Raw genomic sequence first — 23,771 nt, 5'->3', positions numbered from 1 at the left:
GCGCTGTGCTGGGTGCGGTGGCTGTGGTGGGTGCGGCGGCTGTGCGTGGCTGTGCTGGGTGCGGCAGCTCTGGACGGCTGTGCTGGGTGCGGTGGCTGTGCTGGGTGCAGCGGCTGTGCGTGGCTGTGGGCGGCTGTGCGTGGCTGTGCTGGGTGCGGCGGCTGTGCTGGGTGTGGCAGCTGTGCTGGGTGCGGTGGCTGTGCGTGGCTGTAGGCGGCTGTGTGTGGCTGTAGGCGGCTGTGCGTTGCTGTGCTGGGTGCGGCGGCTGTGGACGGCTGTGCTGGGTGCGGTGGCTGTGCTGGGTGTGGCGGCTGTGCGTGGCTGTGGGCGGCTGTGCGTGGCTGTGCTGGGTGCGGCGGCTGTGCTGGGTGCGGCGGCTGTGCGTGGCTGTAGGCGGCTGTGCGTGGCTGTGGGCGGCTGTGCGTGGCTGTGCTGGGTGCGGCGGCTGTGGACGGCTGTGCTGAGTGTGGCGGTTGTGCTGGGTGCGGCGGCTGTGGGCGGCTGTGCGTGGCTGTGCTGGGTGCGGTGGCTGTGCTGGGTGCAGCGGCTGTGCTGGGTGCGGCGGCTGTGCTGGGTGCGGCGGCTGTGCGTGGCTGTGGGCGGCTGTGCGTGGCTGTGGGCGGCTGTGCGTAGCTGTGCTGGGTGCGGCGGCTGTGCTGGGTGCGGTGGCTGTGCTGGGTGCGGCGGCTGTGCGTGGCTGTGCTGGGTGCGGCGGCTGTGCTGGGTGCGGTGGCTGTGCGTGGCTGTAGGCGCCTGTGCGTGGCTGTGGGTGGCTGTGCGTGGCTGTGCTGGGTGCAGCGGCTGTGCGTGGCTGTAGGCGGCTGTGCTGGGTGCGGCGGCTGTGCGTGGCTGTGCTGGGTGCGGTGGCTGTGGTGGGTGCGGCGGCTGTGGGTGGCTGTGCGTGGCTGTGCTGGGTGCGGCGGCTGTACTGGGTGCGGCGGCTGTGGGCGGCTGTGCGTGGCTGTGGGCGGCTGTGCGTGGCTGTGCTGGGTGCGGCGGCTGTGGACGGCTGTGCTGAGTGCGGCGGCTGTGCTGGGTACGGCGGCTGTGCGTGGCTGTGCTGGGTGCGGCGGCTGTGCTGGGTGCGGCGGCTGTGCGTGGCTGTGGGCGGCTGTGGGCGGCTGTGCGTGGCTGTGCTGGGTGCGGCGGCTGTGCGTGGCTGTGCTGGGTGCGGCGGCTGTGCGTGGCTGTGCTGGGTGCGGCGGCTGTGCGTGGCTGTGCTGGGTGCGGCGGCTGTGCGTGGCTGTGCCGGGTGCGGCGGCTGTGCGTGGCTGTGCTGGGTGCGGCGGCTGTGCGTGGCTGTGCCGGGTGCGGCGGCTGTGCGTGCCTGTGCTGGGTGCGGCGGCTGTGCGTGGCTGTGCTGGGTGCGGTGGCTGTAGGAGCCTGTGCGTGGCTGTGGGCGGCTGTGCTGGGTGCAGCGGCTGTGCGTGGCTGTAGGCAGCTGTGCTGGGTGCGGCGGCTGTGCATGGCTGTGCTGGGTGCGGTGGCTGTGGTGGGTGCGGCAGCTGTGGGTGGCTGTGTGTGGCTGTGGGCGGCTGTGCGTTGCTGTGGGCGGCTGTGCTGGGTGCGGCGGCTGTGCTCGGTGCGGCGGCTGTGCTGGGTGCGGCGGCTGTGCGTGGCTGTGCTGGGTGCGGTGGCTGTGGTGGGTGCGGCAGCTGTGGGTGGCTGTGTGTGGCTGTGGGCGGCTGTGCGTTGCTGTGGGCGGCTGTGCTGGGTGCGGCGGCTGTGCTCGGTGCGGCGGCTGTGCTGGGTGCGGCGGCTGTGCGTGGCTGTGCTGGGTGCGGTGGCTGTGGTGGGTGCGGTGGCTGTGGACGTAAGTGGCGTAAGTAACAAATAGCTGTGGCATGAAGTGCCACAGCCTCATGGCACAGCAATTTGTTACTTGCGGAGGGTGAGTATACTTACCTGTCCCGTTCCACCGACGCCATTCCGGGCCATGAATATCCCCCTGCTCCCGGAATCGGCGCTTGCGCAGTCCGCGCTTTCCGTCGCCATTTTCTTGAAGACACATTGCAGTGTGTCTTCAAGAAAATGGCGCCGGAAAGCGCGGACTGCGCAGGCGCCTTTTCCGGCACCAGGAGGACAGATTTTCTGTGTCCTCCTGGTGCCGGAAAAGGCGCCTGCGCAGTCCGCGCTTTCCGGCGCCATTTTCTTGAAGACACACTGCAATGTGTCTTCAAGAAAATGGCGCCGGAAAGCGCGGACTGCGCAGGCGCCGATTCCGGGAGCAGGGGGATATTCATGGCCCGGAATGGCGTCGGTGGAACGGGACAGGTAAGTATACTCACCCTCCGCCTCCTGGCTCGTCCCTGTTTCTCTGTTGGAGATCGCGGTGTGCGTTCAGCGCTTACGCATACTGCGATCTCCTGGGAGCGTCGCTCTGTGGGGTCCAGACTGCGCCGGCGCTTGCGCTTGCGCAGTCTATAAAGGCTTCGGACAGAGTGACGCTCCCAGCGTTATATTATAGATATATACGTATAGTTGTGGACAAAAGTATTGACATCCCTGCAATTCTGTCAGATAATACTCAGTTTCTTCCTGAAAATGATTGCAAACACAAATTCTTTGCTATTATTATCTTTATTTAATTTGTCTTAAATGAAAAAACACAAAAGTGAATGAAGCAAAAAGCAAAACATTGATCATTTCACACAAAACTCCAAAAATGGGCCAGACAAAAGTATTGGCACCCTCAGCCTAATACTTGGTTGCACAACCTTTAGCCAAAATAACTGCAATCAACCGCTTCCGGTAACCATCAATGAGTTTTTTACAATGCTCTGCTGGAATTTTAGACCATTCTTCTTTGGCAAACTGCTCCAGGTTCCTGATATTTGAAGGGTGCCTTCTCCAAACTGCCATTTTTAGATCTCTCCACAGGTGTTCAATGGGATTCAGGTCTGGACTCATTGCTGGCCACCTTACAAGTCTCCAGTGCTTTCTCTCAAACCACCATTTTCTAGTGCTTTTTAAAGTGTGTTTTGGGTCATTTTCCTCCTGGAAGACCCATGACCTCTGAGGGAGACCCAGCTTTCTCACACTGGGCCCTACATTATGCTGCAAAATTTGTTGGTAGTCTTCAGACTTCATAATGCCATGCACAGGGTCAAGCTGTGCAGTGCCAGAGACAGCAAAGCAACCCCAAAACATCAGGGAACCTCCGCCATGTTTGACTGTAGGGACCGTGTTCTTTTCTTTGAATGCCTCTTTTTTCTCCTGTAAACTCTATGTTGATGCCTTTGCCCAAAAAGCTCTACTTTTGTCTCATCTGACCAGCGAACATTCTTCCAAAACGTTTTAGGCTTTTTCAGGTAAGTTTTGGCAAACTCCAGCCTGGCTTTTTTATGTCTCGGGGTAAGAAGTGGGGTCTTCCTGGGTCTCCTACCATACAGTCCCTTTTCATTCAGATGCCGACGGATAGTACAGGTTGACACTGTTGTACCTTCGGACGGCAGGGCAGCTTGAACTTGTTTAGATGTTAGTCGAGGTTCTTTATCCAACATCCGAACAATCTTGCGTTGAAATCTCTTGTCAATTTTTCTTTTCCGTCCACATCTAGGGAGGTTAGCCACAGTGCCATGGGCTTTAAACTTCTTGATGACACTGCACACGGTAGACACAGGAACATTCAGGTCTTTGGAGATGGACTTGTAGCCTTGAGATTGCTCATGATTCCTCACAATTTGATTTCTCAATTCCTCAGACAGTTCTTTGGTCTTCTTTCTTTTCTTCATGCTCAATGTGGTACACACAAGGACACAGGACAGAGGTTGAGTCAACTTTAATCCGTGTCAACTGGCTGCAAGTGTGATTTAGTTATTGCCAACACCTGTTAGGTGCCACAAGTTACAGATGCTGTTAATTGCACAAATTAGAGAAGCATCACATGATTTTACGAACAGTGCCAATACTTTTGTCCACCCCCTTTTTTATGTTTGGTGTGGAATTATATCCAATTTGGCTTTAAGACAATTCTTTTTGTGTTTTTTCATTTAAGACAAATTAAATGAAGATAATAATACAAAGAATTTGTGTTTGCAATCATTTTCAGGAAGAAACTGAGTATTATCTGACAGAATTGTAGGGGTGTCAATACTTTTGGCCACAACTGTATGCTATGTGTAGACATTAATTTTATCTGTTCTATTCTAACCTGTCAGTGTGATTTTACTGTACACTGCGCTGAATTGCTGGCTTTTCTATAGAACATCGGTGCGTATTTCTCGCAAGTCACACTGATGGTCCGTGTGTAATCCATTTTTTTCTCGCACCCATAGACTTACATTGGTGATTCTCGACCAAGATACGCTGACAATCGCAGCATGCTGCAATTTCACTCGGATCCTGAATACAGCCGAGAAAACAACAGATAATGGAGCTGCCCCATAGGTTAACATTGGTCCAAGTTCTATGCGATTTTCTATCGCATAGGACTCGTCCATATTACAGACTAGTGTGACTCCGGCCTAATAGTTACCTGCACAAACAGATATCCTCTTAGGATAGCCAAATCTAAAAAAAACCCTCTCCAACTTCCAAAAATATTAAGCTTTGATATTTATGAGTCTTTTGGGTTGATTGAGAACATAGTTGTTGATCAATAATAGAAATAATCCTCTAAAATACAACTTGCCTAATAATTCTGCACACAGTGCATAAACAGATGTGTGCCTTTTCAGATCAAGTTCTATCAGTTTAATTAAAGGAACCTGTCACCTGAATTTGGCAGGACCAGTTTTGGGTCATATGGGCGGGGTTTTCGGGTGTTTGATTCACCCTTTCCTTACCCGCTGGCTGCATGCTGGCCGCAATTTTGGATTGAAGTTCATTCTCTGTCCTCCGGAGTACACGCCAGCGCAAGGCAATATTGCCTTGCGCAGGCGTGTTCTCCAGAGGACAGAGAATGAACTTCAATCCAAAATTGCGGCCAGCATGCAGCCAGCAGGTAAGGAAAGGGTGAATCAAACACCCGAAAACCCCGCCCATATGACCCAAAACTGGTCCCGCCAAATTCAGGTGACAGGTTCCCTTTAAGCACAGCTGGACTCCATTGAAGGAGTAGAACCATCTCATGGAAGATCACAAGGAAATGGACAGCATGTGACTTAAATATGAGTGTCTGAGCAAAGGGTCTGAATACTTATGTGTTGTGAATTAGACTTTTTGGCTCCCTCTTGTGGTTACTAGTGATATGAGTCTGGGATTTTCTTCCCTCAGTTTGCACCCACCTGGGTCGTTTGTCCAGGGGTGTTGCTATATAAACCTTCTGGATCCTTAGTCCAGTGCCTGGCATCGTTGTAATCAGATCCTTTCTGTTTGCTCCTATCTGTTGGTCCTGGTTCGTGCAAAATTAAGCTAAGTCCTGCTTCTTTGTTTTTTGGGTTATTTGCTTGCTCTCATTTTTGTCCAACTTGTACTAAATGTGATTCCTGACCTTGCTGGAAGCTCTAGAGGGCTGGTGTTCTCCCCCCGGGCCGTTAGACGGTTCGGGGGTTCTTGAATTTCCAGCGTGGATATTTTTGATAGGGTTTTTGCTGACCATATAAGTTATCTTACTATATTCTGCTATTAGCTAGTGGGCCTCTCTTTGCTAAATACCTAGCTCATTCTTACGTTTGTCTTTTCCTCTTACCTCACCGTTATTATTTGTTGGGGGCTAGTATCCAACTTTTGGGGTCTTTTCTCTGGAGGCAAGAAAGGTCTTTCTTTTCCCTTCTAGGGCTAGTTAGTTCTCCGGCTGGCGCGAGACGTCTAGAACCAACGTAGGCACGTTCCCCGGCTGCTGCTATTTGTGGTGCTAGGATTAGATATATGGTCAGCCCAGTTACCACTGCCCTATGAGCTGGTTTTTGTGTTTGCAGACTTAGTAAATATTTCTGAGACCCTCTGCCATTGGGGTCATAACACTTATGACCATGTGATATTTCAGTTTTTCTTTTTTATTAAATTTGCAAAAATGTCTACATTTCTGCTTTTTTCACTGAAGATGGGGTGCAGAGTGTATATTAATGAGAAAAAAAATGAACTTTTTTGAATTTACCAAATGGCTGCAATGAAGCAAAGTGTGAAAAATGTAAAGGGGTTCTGAATACTTTCCGTACCCACTGTATATTGTTTTATATAAAAGAAATAGCTTTTGTCTTCTTTTTCTATTACATTGTTTACAAATATTTATTCCTTTTAAAGATCATTTGCATGTTTAATCTACATGTTTTATTTGTAAAAAGATTTTTTTTTTATCCTTGAATACCAATCCTTTTCTCAATTATCCATGTCAACTAATTGTGGACGGTACCCCAGCAGTATGTCTTTCCTGCTCCCTAAATAATGTGTCTATATGCCTCCCTATTTTGCAAGTGATGAAGCAATTAGAACAACTCTGAAGCTCGTTATCATCAATACAGTACTCTTCTTTCTAATATCCTGGTCACCCTGTTCTCTCTGGACCTGGCAGACACTGCAAACACCACATTTTTCTTCTTTTTCCCCCTAAGTTCTGTGCCTGGAGGCAAGTTCCGTGCCTTCACGTCCTACCACTCAAGCCCTATGCAGTGTTGCGCTTGCAATTTGCACAACGTTACCAGTCTACGTTGAATCTCTATTTCTCAGTTTTATCCCACCGATTTCACACAGGGCACCCCTGCTTCTTAATTTTTCATTTTAAGGAGTCCACACAGTCTCCTCTATAGCTTTTTGGGTAAGTTCATTCTTTTTGGTTTTAGCCCATCAGATATATTGTATAATTTTTGTCTATCTGAGGACGTTATCCCCTTCACCCCCGGAGCTTTTTCCGTTTTTTCGTTTCCGTTTTTCGCTCCCCTCCTTCCTAGAGCCATAACGTTTTTATTTTTCCGTCAATATGGCCATGTGAGGGCTTATTTTTTGCGGCACAAGATGTACTTTTGAACGATACTATTGGTTTTACCATGCCATGTAACAGAAAACGGGAAAAAAATTCCAAGTGTGATGAAATTGAAAAAAAAGTGCAATCTCACACTTGTTTTTTGTTTGGCTTTTTTGCTAGGTTCACCAAATGCTAAAACTAACCTGCCATTATGATTCTCCAGGTCATTACGAGTTCATAGACACCTAACATGTCTAGGTTATTTTTTATCTAAGTGGTGAAAAAAAATTCCAAAGTTTGCTAAAAAAAAAAAAAAATTGCGCGATTTTCCGATACCCGTAGCGTCTCCAATTTTCATGATCTTGGGTCGGTTGAGGGCTTATTTTTTGCATGCCGAGCTGGAGTTTTTAATGATACCATTTTGGTGTAGATACATTCTTTTGATCGCCCGTTATTGCATTTTAATGCAATGTCGTGGCGACCAAAAAAACTTAATTTTGGCGTTTTGATTTTTTTTCTCGCTACGCCATTTAGCGGTCAGGTTAATCCTTTGTTTTTATTGATAGATCGGGCGATTCTGAACGCAGCGATACCAAGTATGTGTATGTTTAATTTTTTTTTACTTGGGCGAAAGGGGGGCGATTTGAACTTTTATATATTTTTTTATATTTTTAAACACTTTTTTTTTAAATTTTGGCATGCACAACTCAATCGGCTCTGCTACATAGAGGTGAAGCACAGATCACCTCTATGTAGCAGAAATCCAGGTGTACTTTGAGCGTCGACCACAGGGTGGCGCTCAAAGCAATCGGCCATCAACAACCATAGAGGTCTCAAGGAGACCTCTGGTTGTTATGGCAATGCACCGCTGACCCCCGATCATGTGACGGGGGTCAGCGAGCACTTCCGGCCGCGCGGCCGGGAGAGCTAGTTAAATGCCGCTGTCAGCCCTTGATGGCGGCATTTAACTAGTTAATGGGCGCGGGCGGATCGCGATTCCGCTCGCGCTCATTGCGCGCACATGTCAGCTGTACAGAACAGCTGACATGTCGCGGCTTTAAGGTGGGCTCACCGCCGGATCCCACCTTAAAGCAGGGGATCTGCCAGCTGACGTACTATTCCGTCAGCTGGCAGAAAGGGGTTAATATTTCTCTCATCTTTTATATTAGGTATCTAAACCCCAATTAGGGTTAAGGTAATGGATATTGATATAACACATTTATAGTCTTACCTTAAAATGAAATAATGCCCCTTTATTGAACCTTTGCAACACGCTTGAATAGAAAGCTGGATTTTATTTTGAAACCTTTCTACCCCATTAACATTCTTTTTATCCCAAAAGGAACAACCATAAGTCATTTTTGACTGTGAAATAGATATAACACTAAGAATTTGCCCAAATCCCTGGTTACAGTTTAATAAATCAAACAACTTTAACGATTATTTAATTCAATTTTGAATTAGGGCTCTGAACTCTGAAAAGAAAAGCCACCTGGGCAAGTTCTGCAATGCTAAATCATGGCATTCACTGTACGCTGACATGGTGTCCAGTGCCTAACTTTTCTCTGAAAGACTTTTGACATTTATTAATGCGTAGATCAAATAATCGTTTGTAATAAATGACACTAAGTTTCAGTCTGTAATTACTTTTAGCCCCCATGATATGCAGTTTACGGCCTGATACAGGTTTCCGATTTTTCCCTATTGGGAATGTCTGTCCGAATTATATAAGCTGGATGTGACATATATGTTTATCTAGAGTGCTGCTGTCTTCATTTTAAATATATCAGCACAGCTTCTATCCTGCATCTGCTTTACTCCTTTTCCACAGCTTGTTATCCCTGTCCTCCACGAGACTGTACATGCTTTCTCCATGCTGTGCAAACATGTGTACAATCTTTTCCACTGTTTGTTGCTATCTCTTATACACTGAAAGAATGGTGGTAAGCAAAGAGAGTTTTACAGAGTCCTCAGCTTGATAAAAGATGAACAAACACTGTGCAGCAGCAAAATTAAAATGGTGACTATGTAGACAGTTGATGATCTTTACAGGTAGGAAGCAAATGAACAATAAAAAAATATCAGCGAAGTTATACCAAGCATTTCAGCTCATATTCACTTAGAAACAAATAATTGCTTTAGGTTATAAGAAATCAATTGCAATAAAGTAATATGATATAGTCCGTCTCCATTCCTTTATCTTTTAAACGGATGGTAAGAAGTAAGCAATTATAGCAGTTGTGTTTAGAATATACCTATTCTGGTAAATGTCTTATGACAATGTTTTATGGAAGTTTATTGTGATGAGAATAAACCTTTGAGAGATTAAATGTCTATTATTTTAGTTATTTATGAATGGACCACATAGACAGCTAGCAATAGCTGAACATGGTGTCAAGGGCTGAACAAAGCTTACAAAGTGATGGGGCACTATGTGTATTGTCACAAAGCTACCAAAATACACAATGTTGTCATTAGTCGTGTTTATCTGGCTGTTAACTTTTATGAGTTTGGACACTTTTTTAGCTAAATGCTAAATACTTAAGGGAATTGAAATTCCCATAACAGATCCAATGTTTTAATGTCAAAGTCCCAACACATCTGTTGCTCTTAGCTCTCCTAAGTAAAATGTCACCTGCTCCTGTTGGGAAGATGAAGTGTTACATTGCATAATGCGCTTGCAAGGTATACTATAGTAAAAATTCAGTAGTGTTAATATATTGTTTATATCCCAATTGTTTACCTCTTCGCTATTCATATTAAGGCTGTGTGCACACGTTCAGGATTTTTTGCTTTTTTTTTGCGGTTTTTCGCTATAAAACCACGAAAAAACTGCATACATTAAGCATCCTATTATTAGAATGCAATCCACAATTTTTGTGCACATGTTGCATTTTTTTTCCGTGGCGGAATCGCATTCTGGAAAAAAACACAGCATGTTCATTCTTTGTGCGGAATTGTGAGGGTTCCGCACACATAGGAATGCATTGATCCGCTTACTTTCTGCTTGTGGCTATGCCCACCATGTGGGAAGTAAGCGGATCATGTGCGGTTAGTACCCAGGGTGGAGGAGAGGAGACTCTCCTCCAGACCCTGGGTACCATATAATTGTTAAAAAAAAATGTAAAATAAAAAATCGTGATATTCTCACCTTCCGGCGTCCCTGGCAGTCGTCCCGCTCCTCGCGATGCTTCCGTTCCCAATAATGCCTTGCGAAAATGACCTGTGATGACCGCTATGTCATCTGAGGTCATTGCCGCAAGGCATTATTGGGACTGGAGCATCGCGAGGAGCGGGAAGACTGCCAGGGACACCGGAAGGTGAGAGTATCACGATTTTTTATTATTTTTTAAATTATTTTTAATGGTCTATCTTTTTACTATTGATGCTGCATTAGGCAGCATCAATAGTAAAAAGTTGGTCACACTTGTAAAACACTATGCTTGACAAGTGTGACCAACCTGTCAATCAGTTTTCCAAGCGATGCTACAGATCGCTTGGAAAACGCTAGCATTCTGCAAGCTAAAAATGCTAGTGTTTAGCGGGAATACGCATGCCAATTCCGCATGCAATATAACCGCGGCAGGAGTTACGGAATTGCCGCGGAAATTTCCGTGGCAATTCTGTAACGTGTGCACTTAGCCTAAAGGTTATTCACTAAAGATTTGCATATTCATGTCGGAGCGCCTGATAAGGTTTACATACTGTGAGCTAACAAGTTTGCAATGACAACCAAGAGAATAGTGAATGCAGCGGTGGATAATAATACAGACTGTAATCCAAGATCCATATATAATAATAAAACGACATATTTGTAAAGTTAGTGCTGTTTCACACAGCATTTTCTCCTATGTTCAGTGGCCCCATTGATTTTCACGTCTGAGAACCCCCTTCTTCACAAAACAGGATTCGTGCATATACATCGATGGAGTCATTGAATATAATGGTGCAGACGGAGTCACCATTGTTGTGAAATTGGATTCTGGGCTCCCCCGGTGGCCACTTGTGGAATTGTACTTGTGTGCATCATCCCCTCTGTTCACCTGCTCCTATCAGGATGTGGGAGTCGCTATATAACCTTGCTCCTCTGTCAGTTTCATGCCGGTCAACAATGTAATCAGAAGCCTTTCTGTGCATGTTCCTGCTACTAGACAACTCCCAGCTAAGTTGGACTTTTGTCCTTGTGTGTTTTTGCATTTTGTTCCTGTTCACAGCTGCTGTTTCGTTACTGTGTCTGGAAAGCTCTTGTGAGCGGAAATTGCCACTCTGGTGTTATGAGTTAATGCTAGAGTCTTAAAGTAATTTCTGGATGGTGTTTTGATAGGGTTTTCTGCTGACCATGAAAGTGCCCTTTCTGTCTTCTTTCTATCTAGTAAGCGGACCTCGATTTTTGCTAAACCTATTTTCATACTACGTTTGTCATTTCATCTAAAATCACCGCCAATATATGTGGGGGCCTCTGTCTGCCTTTTGGGAAAATTTCTCTAGAGGTGAGCCAGGACTGTCTTTTCCTCTGCTAGGATTAGGTAGTACTCCGGCTGGCGCTGGGCATCTAGGGATAAAAAAACGTAGGCATGCTACCCGGCCACTTCTAGTTGTGCGGCAGGTTTAGTTCATGGTCAGTATAGTTTCCATCTTCCAAGAGCTAGTTCTCATATATGCTGGGCTATGTTCTCTCGCCATTGAGAATCATGACAGTTTGACCGGCCCCAAAAAAAAGGGTTAAATTACTGGCTGAGAAAGGAGAGAAAAAAGAAGTCTGCTACAATTTTTTTTTTTTTTTTTTCCCTCTAGTTCTGAGTGTGCTCTTAATTGAATCACTTGCTAGTCTGGCCATATACTGCAGCCTTCCTCTCTTTCTCTCCTTCTTATCCTTGAATGGCTCTGTGTTCACCTGTTTCAAATGGATCTTCAGAGTGTAGCTACAGGTTTGAATAATCTCGCCACAAAGGTACAAAATTTGCAAGATTTCGTTGTTCATGCACCTATGTCTGAGCCTAGAATTCCTTTGCCTGAATTCTTCTCGGGGAATAGATCTCATTTTCAAAATTTTAAAAATAATTGCAAATTGTTTTTGTCCCTGAAGTCTCGCTCTGCCGGAGACCCTGCACAGCAGGTCAGGATTGTAATTTCCTTGCTCCGGGGCGACCCTCAAGACTGGGCTTTTGCATTGGCACCAGGGGATCCTGCGTTGCTCAATGTGGATGCGTTTTTTCTGGCCTTGGGGTTGCTTTATGAGGAACCTCATTTAGAGCTTCAGGCGGAAAAGGCCTTGATGTCCTTGTCTCAGGGGCAAGATGAAGCTGAAATATACTGCCAAAAATTCCGCAAATGGTCTGTGCTTACTCAGTGGAATGAGTGCGCCCTGGCGGCGATTTTCAGAGAAGGTCTCTCTGATGCCATTAAGGATGTTATGGTGGGGTTCCCTGTGCCTGCGAGTCTGAATGAGTCCATGACGATGGCTATTCAGATCGATAGGCGTCTGCGGGAGCGCAAACCTGTGCACCATTTGGCGGTGTCTACTGAGAAAACGCCAGAAAATATGCAATGTGATAGAATTCTGTCCAGAAGCGAGCGGCAGAATTTTAGACGAAAAAATGGGTTGTGCTTCTATTGTGGTGATTCAACTCATGTTATATCAGCATGCTTTAAGCGTACTAAGAAGCCTGACAAGTCTGTTTCAATTAGCACTTTACAGTCTAAGTTTATTCTATCTGTGACCCTGATTTGTTCTTTGTCATCTATTACCGCGGACGCCTATGTCGACTCTGGCGCTGCTTTGAGTCTTATGGATTGGTCCTTTGCCAAACGCTGTGGGTATGATTTGGAGCCATTGGAGGCTCCGATACCTCTGAAAGGGATTGACTCCACCCCATTGGCTAGTAATAAACCACAATACTGGACACAAGTGACTATGCGTGTTAATCCGGATCACCAGGAGGTTATTCGCTTTCTGGTGCTGTATAATCTACATGATGTTTTGGTGCTGGGATTGCCATGGCTGCAATCTCATAACCCAGTCCTCGACTGGAGAGCTATGTCTGTGTTAAGCTGGGGATGTAAAGGAACTCATGGGGACGTACCTTTGGTTTCCATTTCATCATCTATTCCCTCTGAGATTCCTGAATTCTTGTCTGACTTTCGTGACGTTTTTGAAGAACCCAAGGTTGGTTCACTACCTCCGCACCGGGAGTGCGATTGTGCCATAGACTTGATCCCGGGTAGTAAATACCCTAAGGGTCGTTTATTTAATCTGTCTGTGCCTGAACACGCGGCTATGCGAGAATATATAAAGGAGTCCTTGGAAAAGGGACATATTCGTCCTTCGTCATCTCCCTTAGGAGCCGGTTTTTTCTTTGTGTCTAAGAAAGACGGCTCTTTGAGGCCGTGTATTGATTATCGACTTTTGAATAAAATCACGGTTAAATATCAATATCCGTTACCACTGCTTACTGATTTGTTTGCTCGTATAAAGGGGGCCAAGTGGTTCTCTAAGATTGATCTCCGTGGGGCGTATAATTTGGTGCGAATCAAGCAGGGGGATGAGTGGAAAACCGCATTTAATACGCCCGAGGGCCATTTTGAGTATTTGGTGATGCCTTTTGGTCTTTCAAATGCCCCTTCAGTCTTCCAGTCCTTTATGCATGACATTTTCCGCGATTATTTGGACAAATTTATGATTGTGTATCTGGATGATATTCTGATTTTTTCGGATGACTGGGACTCTCATGTCCAGCAGGTCAGGAGGGTTTTTCAGGTTTTGCGGTCTAATTCCTTGTGTGTGAAGGGTTCTAAGTGTGTTTTTGGGGTTCAAAAGATTTCCTTCTTGGGATACATTTTTTCCCCCTCTTCCATCGAGATGGATCCTGTCAAGGTTCAGGCTATTGGTGATTGGACGCAACCCTCTTCTCTTAAGAGTCTTCAGAAATTTTTGGGCTTTGCTAACTTTTATCGTCGATTTATTGCTGGTTTTTCTGATGTTGTAAAACCATTGACTGATTTGACTAAGAAGGGTGCTGATGTTGCTGATTGGTCCCCTGATGCTGTGGAGGCCTTTCGGGAGCTCAAGCGCCGCTTTTCTTCCGCCCCAGTGTTGCGTCAGCCTGATGTTGCTCTTCCTTTTCAGGTTGAGGTCGACGCTTCTGAAATCGGAGCTGGGGCGGTGTTGTCGCAGAGAAGTTCCGACTGCTCCGTGATGAGACCTTGTGCTTTTTTTTCCCGTAAATTTTCGCCCGCCGAGCGGAATTATGATATTGGGAATCGGGAGCTTTTGGCCATGAAGTGGGCTTTTGAGGAGTGGCGTCACTGGCTTGAGGGGGCCAGACATCAGGTGGTGGTATTGACTGACCACAAAAATTTAATTTACCTTGAGTCTGCCAGGCGCCTGAATCCTAGACAGGCGCGCTGGTCGTTGTTTTTCTCTCGGTTTAATTTTGTGGTGTCTTACCTACCGGGTTCTAAGAATGTTAAGGCGGATGCCCTTTCTAGGAGTTTTGAGCCTGACTCCCCTGGTAATTCTGAGCCCACAGGTATCCTTAAAGATGGAGTGATATTGTCTGCCGTTTCTCCAGACCTGCGGCGGGCCTTGCAGGAGTTTCAGGCGGATAGACCTGATCGTTGCCCACCTGGTAGACTGTTTGTTCCTGATGATTGGACCAGTAGAGTCATCTCTGAGGTTCATTCTTCTGCGTTGGCAGGTCATCCTGGAATCTTTGGTACCAGGGATTTGGTGGCAAGGTCCTTCTGGTGGCCTTCCCTGTCACGAGATGTGCGAGGCTTTGTGCAGTCTTGTGACGTTTGTGCTCGGGCCAAGCCTTGTTGTTCTCGGGCTAGTGGATTGTTGTTACCCTTGCCTATCCCGAAGAGGCCTTGGACGCACATCTCGATGGATTTTATTTCGGATCTGCCTGTTTCTCATAAGATGTCTGTCATCTGGGTGGTGTGTGACCGTTTCTCTAAGATGGTCCATCTGGTTCCCTTGCCTAAGTTGCCTTCTTCTTCCGAGTTGGTTCCTCTGTTTTTTCAAAATGTTGTTCGTTTGCATGGTATTCCGGAGAATATCGTTTCTGACAGAGGGACCCAATTCGTGTCTAGATTTTGGCGGGCATTCTGTGCTAGGATGGGCATAGATTTGTCTTTTTCGTCTGCTTTCCATCCTCAGACTAATGGCCAGACCGAGCGGACTAATCAGACCTTGGAGACATATTTGAGGTGTTTTGTGTCTGCGGATCAGGATGATTGGGTTGCTTTTTTGCCTTTGGCGGAGTTCGCCCTCAATAATCGGGCCAGCTCTGCCACCTTGGTGTCCCCGTTTTTCTGTAATTCGGGGTTTCATCCTCGATTTTCCTCCGGTCAAGTGGAATCTTCGGATTGTCCTGGAGTGGATGCTGTGGTGGAGAGGTTGCATCAGATTTGGGGGCAGGTGGTGGACAATTTGAAGTTGTCCCAGGAGAAGACTCAGCTTTTTGCCAACCGCCGTCGTCGTGTTGGTCCTCGGCTTTGTGTTGGGGACTTGGTGTGGTTGTCTTCTCGTTTTGTCCCTATGAGGGTTTCTTCTCCTAAGTTTAAGCCTCGGTTCATCGGCCCGTACAAGATATTGGAGATTCTTAACCCTGTGTCCTTCCGTTTGGACCTCCCTGCATCCTTTTCGATTCATAATGTTTTTCATCGGTCATTGTTGCGCAGGTATGAGGTACCGGCTGTGCCTTCCGTTGAGCCTCCTGCTCCGGTGTTGGTTGAGGGTGAGTTGGAGTACGTTGTGGAAAAGATCTTGGACTCTCGTGTTTCCAGACGGAAACTCCAGTATCTGGTCAAATGGAAGGGATACGGTCAGGAGGATAATTCTTGGGTCACTGCCTCTGATGTTCATGCCTCCGATCTTGTCCGTGCCTTTCATAGGGCTCATCCTGATCGCCCTGGTGGTTCTGGTGAGGGTTCGGTGCCCCCTCCTTGAGGGGGGGGTACTGTTGTGAAATTGGATTCTGGGCTCCCCCGGTGGCCACTTGTGGAATTGTACTTGTGTGCATCATCCCCTCTGTTCACCTGCTCCTATCAGGATGTGGGAGTCGCTATATAACCTTGCTCCTCTGTCAGTTTCATGCCGGTCAACAATGTAATCAGAAGCCTTTCTGTGCATGTTCCTGCTACTAGACAACTCCCAGCTAAGTTGGACTTTTGTCCTTGTGTGTTTTTGCATTTTGTTCCTGTTCACAGCTGCTGTTTCGTTACTGTGTCTGGAAAGCTCTTGTGAGCGGAAATTGCCACTCTGGTGTTATGAGTTAATGCTAGAGTCTTAAAGTAATTTCTGGATGGTGTTTTGATAGGGTTTTCTGCTGACCATGAAAGTGCCCTTTCTGTCTTCTTTCTATCTAGTAAGCGGACCTCGATTTTTGCTAAACCTATTTTCATACTACGTTTGTCATTTCATCTAAAATCACCGCCAATATATGTGGGGGCCTCTGTCTGCCTTTTGGGAAAATTTCTCTAGAGGTGAGCCAGGACTGTCTTTTCCTCTGCTAGGATTAGGTAGTACTCCGGCTGGCGCTGGGCATCTAGGGATAAAAAAACGTAGGCATGCTACCCGGCCACTTCTAGTTGTGTGGCAGGTTTAGTTCATGGTCAGTATAGTTTCCATCTTCCAAGAGCTAGTTCTCATATATGCTGGGCTATGTTCTCTCGCCATTGAGAATCATGACACACCATGTGCTGTGTTGCGCATCATTTTAGACCATATACAGCTACCGGACAGCAAGACACAGTCTACTGCATGTTGCGGTCTGCCTACAATAGGTGTATGTAGACTCCATATCCCAGAATCCCGATATGTTGAGGGGCAGTTACTTAAAAAGTAACTAAACATTCAATTTTGCGCTAATTTTTCCCCACTTTTTAAGTTATTTTCCTGTACTGTAAGCGATTTGGCTTCAGTCCAGTAAAAAACTTGCATTTAAGTAGCCTCCAAACACAGGCTTATTTGTTAGTCTACTTTTCTGGCTTGTATGTACTCTGCTGTATGCATTCTGAGTACTAACTCTGGCAGTGCAGGGAGAGGCACCTCAGGTGTGTGCTCGATCCACCACAAGGTATTCAGTGTGGTCACCCTCTATTCAGAGCCCCGTATGATCGTGCTGTGTGTCCTACATGAGCACGCTGTAATGTGCCATCCAGTAACTCATCCAGCATGGTTGTACCAAGCTCTTGTGTGCGTACACCCAATCCATAGTAATGGAGTACAGAAAATCCAGACAAGCTCACTAAGGAGTAAGCTTTTGTTTGGACGCTACTCAAATGCAAGTTTTTTTAATGGACTAAAACCAAGTCACTTAATAAAGTGATTTGCAGAGTTAAATTATTTCCAATGCTGGATAGAATTAGCAACACCAATCTGGAAAGGGTAACAAGAAAAAGAGAAACAACCGCTTTACTCCCCTGATGGCAAACAATCACAGCTTAGCTTTCATTTATCTTTATATTCTTCGCTGCTAGTCCAGTGATATCCTTGTGGAGGGCAGTATTGTTGCATATATCCAACATGCCTATTTGATTCAACAAAGAAGTGTGACAGTGGAGGCCGAGGTACGCACAGGATCTTTCACAGAAACACAGAGCTGTCAGCTGGTCAAATTCTGGACCTTACTGTTCCAGGAAAAAATTGTATTCATGGTTTGGTATAAAAGTGGCCTAACATAGGATACCAGGCCGATGCCAAAATAAGAAAGATAACCAAGTGTCAGGACAATCGTCATTGTTGCAGTCATCCAGGAAAGGAGTATGAGAAGCCCAAGGAAATTTGAACTGGTAGAAAAATATTTCAATATGTACTGGAATTGCTTCACTTGTAGCCATACAAAGCATCAGTTGTAAGAGGTCAAAGAGAGTGATAAGTAGAAATGTGTGCATGCTGTACATACTGTAGATACTGAATATCAGCGTAAGGATAATGTGGTTCAGTCAGTGGTCGCCCAGAAGACTTAAAAATGGCTACCACACACAGGCTTAGCATAAGCCACGCTGTTTAACAGATCCCAGGGATTGCCCTGCCGTTCACCCTTTAGCCACTGTAGTGGGATCTGGACTTATACATGACTCTGGACTGGGGCCATGGTAGCCAGGTCAGAACCGAAAGGGCAGAGAAGGTACAAAATCAGAAGATGGAAAAGTGTTCAGTAAAACAGGTCGAAGTCAAAAGAAGTAACAAATACACTAAAAAGGAGATGAAAACACAGAACTTTAACAGGGTGTTGTGCTTTCAAATTGGCTGAAGCAGGGAACTTATTACTCCACCTGGACAGCACAAAGACCCATACTGCCAGAATGGACTGTACTACAGGTCCTAGCCGCCATAATCTTAGAGGATGGACAGAGCCTGCGCCATCCCCAACTTCTGGTTCCAACATCTCCACTAACACAAGCGCCACCCGCAGAAGGAATGCAGAGGTGCCTGGTGACAGAATCAGGTCAAGGAGGAGATGTGACAGTAGACTTCCAGCATCTCATTTAATGAGCACATGTAAGTACATTATTCTTCCATTATCACGTACTAACTACATAAGGGAAATAAAATTCTATTTTTCATATCTCAATCTGTATGTAAATAAATGTAAATCACTTTTTCGACTTTGTGTCCACTGCCTGACCACATCTCACCTCCCTCTATAGTTTTGTTTGCCCAATGTTTGGTTTGTTTTTATTGCATTTCAATATAATTGGAGCAGACATCTGTTCAAGATTGTCCATAATATGTTCATCAATAACAATAATCAAGTGGGTTTCACAGTTGTGAATATTATAAATACTGATACAATGTCCCATTTTCCTACAATAACTAATATGCGGCTCATTATTACAAATAACAAGAATATACCGTAATAATTGGTATCATTCTCACATTAAGGAAATAATGGATTATAGAGGAATTCCAATTTATCACTTTACAACCTTCCTATATACAACTTTAATTGGCAGATGTGTTAGCTGCTTTTATTAGATCAAGAACACAACAAATTTCCAACTCTCTAGAGAAAAATATTCAGTTTGTAAAAATTGATGGCTGGAGCCAATAGCAAACAGAGTAGAGCATGTTCAATTATAACATGACCAGTGATAGCAGATATACTATTGATCATAAAACACCACATTCTTTACTTCTGCTCTTATACAGTAGTAAATGTCATATATATTACTATTATTCCCTATACTATTTAGAAGGTTTGCTCTAAGGAGGATTGGGATTTCAATTTAGGTTACCGTATTTATTTTTTCCATATTCCTGCCAGATGAGGCAGCATGATGAAAACACAGACCAAGGGTAGTATCAAATGGTGGATGAACTAATATGATAAAATACTGTAGGCTATATTTATGATTATTCTAATAAAAAAAAATAGAATGCTAGAAAGTTTGTGTTGATACGAACTACAGTGGCATGTAAAAGTTTGGGTTTTATAAATTATTTAATCTTCAACTTGCTTAACTGTTCACAATAACAATAATTTTTACCATGGGTGCCCAAACTTTTGAATGCCACTGTAATAGCTGGAGATAAACACTCTTGTGCTGGGCTGGGATAATGAATGTAAAACGTACGAATATTAACATAAGAATTTAATAAAAAAAAAGAATTGTAAAGCAACGCATTTCGGTGCAGAATTTGCACCTTCATTAGGTTTCATACAATGTCAAGTTTATGTTCAAGTTCTTAAAAGTCATAGAAAAAGAGATTGTTATCACTAGAGGTCTGTATGCTGTGACACTCCACCAATGCTGTTCATCCTTCATAGCTGAAGATGGCCATGACTTTGAGGTTTAGAAGAGGATCAGTGGCTGTGGGTACGGCAGTGGCTGGTTGCTAGGAGCTGTCCATGGACTTTTTCCAGCACGGAGCACCGATATGTCGATCTTATTGTTTTGTTCATTAGAGATGAAGCAGAGGAAGACGTGGGCTGGATCTCAAGTATTCATAAGGCCTGCATTAGCAATTCTGCACTGTATCTGGATGGGGCATGTGTGCCTTTGTTCCTCTCTGCAGGGGGCATCTCTAATACACAACCCTTCAGGCAGGCAGAATAATAGGCTTTGGAGCATTCTTCATTCTTTGAGCTAAAAGCAAATGTTTAAGGGTGAGTGTGTGAATACTTCTGCCCATCCAGGGGGCTGATCCCAGGAGAGGGAGAACAATAAGCCAAATATTTAGTGAGGCAGTTGGTTCAGTGATGCCGATGGGCAAGGATTTGTTGGTGAGGTCCTGGTGTCCCTGTATGAATATCCTATGAAGATTGGAGCTGGCTTGCCGGTTGGAGCTTGATACACATGCTATGGTCATGATATCTAGCATCTGGATGTGAGGAACTATCTTAAAGACTGTTGTAACCAGCTGGAGCAGTAGACATGTGCTAAGGTCGTGGTATATACCATCAACTGTGACTACAGACTACACTGGCAGATGATACAAAAGCTGTGGCTCAACCAAAAGTTGGGAGACAGTGAGTATTGCCTGGTATGGGGGCAATGGAAATATTGGTGGCAGGATGGGATCTTGATCACTGGAGACATTGCATTGTGAGCATCTACCCGGAATTGCTGTAAGACGATGGATGTAAAGAATAAAAATAGTTGCATTGTTAACCTGCCTAGGTGATTATTACAACCCACAACCTCAGAGCTTCACACTGGTGAAGTCAATCCAGGCACTGAAGGCTCGTCCACATACATGACATAAGTAGATGTGGTAAAAACAGTAGATACTGCTTGTGCCTTGCGCACAGCTCATTTTCTCTTTGCTTTAAAGATTCTCCTATCTTCAGCTGCATGTGTTCCTGAGGTGATTCTGCCTAGCCAACCTGGATGGTCCAGGACAAGCTTCTTCCATTCTTTGATGTTGACTCCCAGGTCTTTGACATATGCTTCAAGACAGTCTTTGTAAAGTTTTTTCTGCCCCCCAACTATTCGTTTTCTCTGATACAGTTCTCAGCACAGCATTTGTTTAGGCATTTGGCTGTGTGTCATTCTGACCAAATGTCCAGCCCATCTGGTTTGGGCTTTCAGCAAGAAGAGGGTAAATGCTGCTTAGCCCAGCTTGTTCCAGGATTGCTGTGTTGGAACATTGTCTTTCCACCTGATGTGGAGAAGTCTGTGAAGACACCTCAGGTGAAAGTGATTAAGCTGTTTGGCATGCCGGATGTAGACAGTCCAGATCTCTCTGGCATAGAGAAGTTTGGTAAGGACCACTGTGCAGTAGACCTTCAGCTTGGTGATAAGGCTGAGTTCCCTTTGTTCCTAGACATTCTTACACAGTCTCCCAAAGGCAATGCTGACTTTGGAAATTCTGTTGTTGGACCTCAGCGTCTATGGTCACTATGCGGGAGAGTATGCTGTCCAGGTAGGTGAAGTTGCCAACTGTTTTGAGGTTGCAGTCCATCACTGTAATGTGTGGCTGCTGGTATGGTTTTTCTTGAACAGGTAGGCACATAATTTATGATCCGCAGCACAGACAAAACTGTGAACACGCACGAACTGCACCTTGTCCTTGTCCCTGACACACCCAGCTCTCCGCCAGTCACTGCAGCTGCCTGATAGAGTGTGCGGAGGAGCACAGAACAATGCGGCCGAGGTACCTCAGCAGTGGAGCTGCACAGAGCAGCAGTGGCCGGAGCACATACTTACCATACTGGAGAAGACTATATCCGGGAGGTAGAGGACCTTTCATGATGTCACGAGCATGTGATCAGTCACGTGTTGTCAGTGATGTCGCAGCTGAGCTAATGTTGCAGGAGGAGCAGAACCCAGCCAGTCACACACAGATCCGGCTCTTTTTGGTGATCCGGCTCTTTTTGTTGATCCTTCTCGCTATGGCCCCGGCACTTGCCCGGGTGCTGACGCCGGCCTTGAGCCCTGTATAATAGAGTACTAACTGAACCTGTGTCTCTAACGCAAATTCAGTTACTACAGCGGCAGAATCTGCCGCCCCCTCACTTCAGTGACGGCAGTGCCGCATGAGGCAAAGCGCTCAACTTGCCACATGGTAGCGGCGCCCCTGTTCGGTAGGCATTGTTTCCTGGCACTTTACCACAGAAGAGTTGTTTTACTGCCTTCCTGACTTCATCTTCACTGGAAATGACATTTAAAAGTTCTTGTTGATTTCTACCTGGGGAAGATGAGATATGTCCATGTTAAAGCAAGCTAGCTCATTTGTAACTAGTGCCATTCTGGTCTCTGGTCTGTTTGCCTCGATACTGTCTAGCAGAGATCTCACATGCCATGTGCCAAGATTGAGTATCATCATTTTCTTCTTTGTGTGTTGTCCGCTGTGAAGGATACCTACCAGCTGCAGTAGGCAGGCTAGATCATAGCCACCAATAGTCAGTAAGAAAGAGCTGTACCACTTGTTTGTGCAATGTGTCCCTTTGACTTTCCTTAACCTTATTTGGAAAAAGTCCAGATGAGAAAAAGACAAAAAGCTAGTCTATAACCTAACCTCTCTTAAGTGAAAAACCAAAGGGCACAAGGGATCCAGATGGGACAGAGACTGCAATGCTAGTCTAGATCCTAACTTCTCCTAATTGAAAGGCCAGATAATTTGTTACAGTATATGTGCAGCTCTGTTCCACTAGTGACAGAGAAAAACAGCAAATTACATATTTTTTCTGTCACTAGTGGAATAGAACCATATTTAGTGGTTTTAACTTTAATTTATAAAATCAAAGGTACAAATGGCTGCAGTGCAGTCATCTGAATACTTGCTGAAAACCACAGACTATTAACATACTGATATAAACAATTTATTGTAAATTGATTAGTCATTTATGGTAATGTTTGTACGTTCCCCCCAAAATGTGTTTTATGTTTCGAAGTTCTACTCCACCTCAGTGCTTTCCCCTGCTCTATATTTCAAGGTCCTTTGCTGTCTGTGTAGACATTTGACATGGCAGCTCTGTGTCCATAGGAATGTGGATAGAGGTGGTCAAATGATAAAACTATACCACCTCTTCCCTAACTGTCCACTAATTATGTTTACTTATGGGCAGGTGCTAAATGTAACTCCTATATCTGCACAGATATGTTGAGACCAGGAGATTTTCAGTATCTACATTTCTATGGACAAAGGGATAAATGCCCTCCACTTGGACCCTCTCCTTTAGGCCAGAGGAGGGTCACTGAGAGTTGGCGAACCTAACTAAAGAAGTTATGTCTTCCTCAGACAACTCAAGAGTGACTGAATTAAATTGGGCGATGCCTCATCTGCTTTAGGTTAATATCACAGTGTCATCCGTTTAGCATGAATGTTTCCATAGGTTTGTTCTGCAAATACCAAAAACAAAAATGACTGTGAAATGCCAAATGTAGGGTTTTCTGCTAAATAATAGTATTAAGGACATCATACCATCAGATAAAAATGATATGGACACCAAACCACTGGTGGATAGGGACAAAATACCCAAAGCACAGAACTGTATAGATTGGGAAACTAAGATAATGGACGCCAAGAACCATGCTAAGTACCACAGGGACACTAAACCAGTTGGTGATAAACAACTGCACATTAGAAATTAGGGCACAAAGCCACACATCACATTTCAGGAAATATAATCGATTCGTTGTCATTAATGCTTTGTTCCACTTATGCAATTACACAAGAACTGCCAGGTAAGCAAATAATAACTTGTCATTAACCCATTTTTCCTTGCTGGAGACTTTTCAGAAGAGTGTCCTTCATTTAAGACAGGGACAGCTGAAAACAAATGATATTCAGACACAACTTGTACTCAAGCAGCATGATAGATAACTACACTCGCATGTAATTACATTCCTTATGTTATTCCATCTTTAAGGAATTATTAATCTTTGCAATCGTGCAGACAAGTCTGCATTGAGAAATATACATTGGCAGAAATGTCTGCACGGAAAGCAATTTATGTTACACATATGGAGT

At 45.3% G+C, this 23,771-nt stretch overlaps 1 protein-coding gene across 1 annotated transcript in view; it reads right to left on the bottom strand.

Moving 5' to 3' along the window:
- VEPH1 (ventricular zone expressed PH domain containing 1) overlaps positions 1 to 23,771 on the bottom strand; it is a 904,948-nt gene that overhangs the window by 800,971 nt on the left and 80,206 nt on the right. The gene's annotated exons all lie outside the window — the stretch shown is intronic.

Source organism: Ranitomeya variabilis, chromosome 2, assembly GCF_051348905.1.
Source record: "Ranitomeya variabilis isolate aRanVar5 chromosome 2, aRanVar5.hap1, whole genome shotgun sequence".
Lineage (NCBI taxonomy): Eukaryota > Metazoa > Chordata > Amphibia > Anura > Dendrobatidae > Ranitomeya > Ranitomeya variabilis.
The sequence above is the reverse complement of the archived record's forward strand: the minus strand, read 5'-3'. Positions and strand labels throughout refer to the sequence as shown.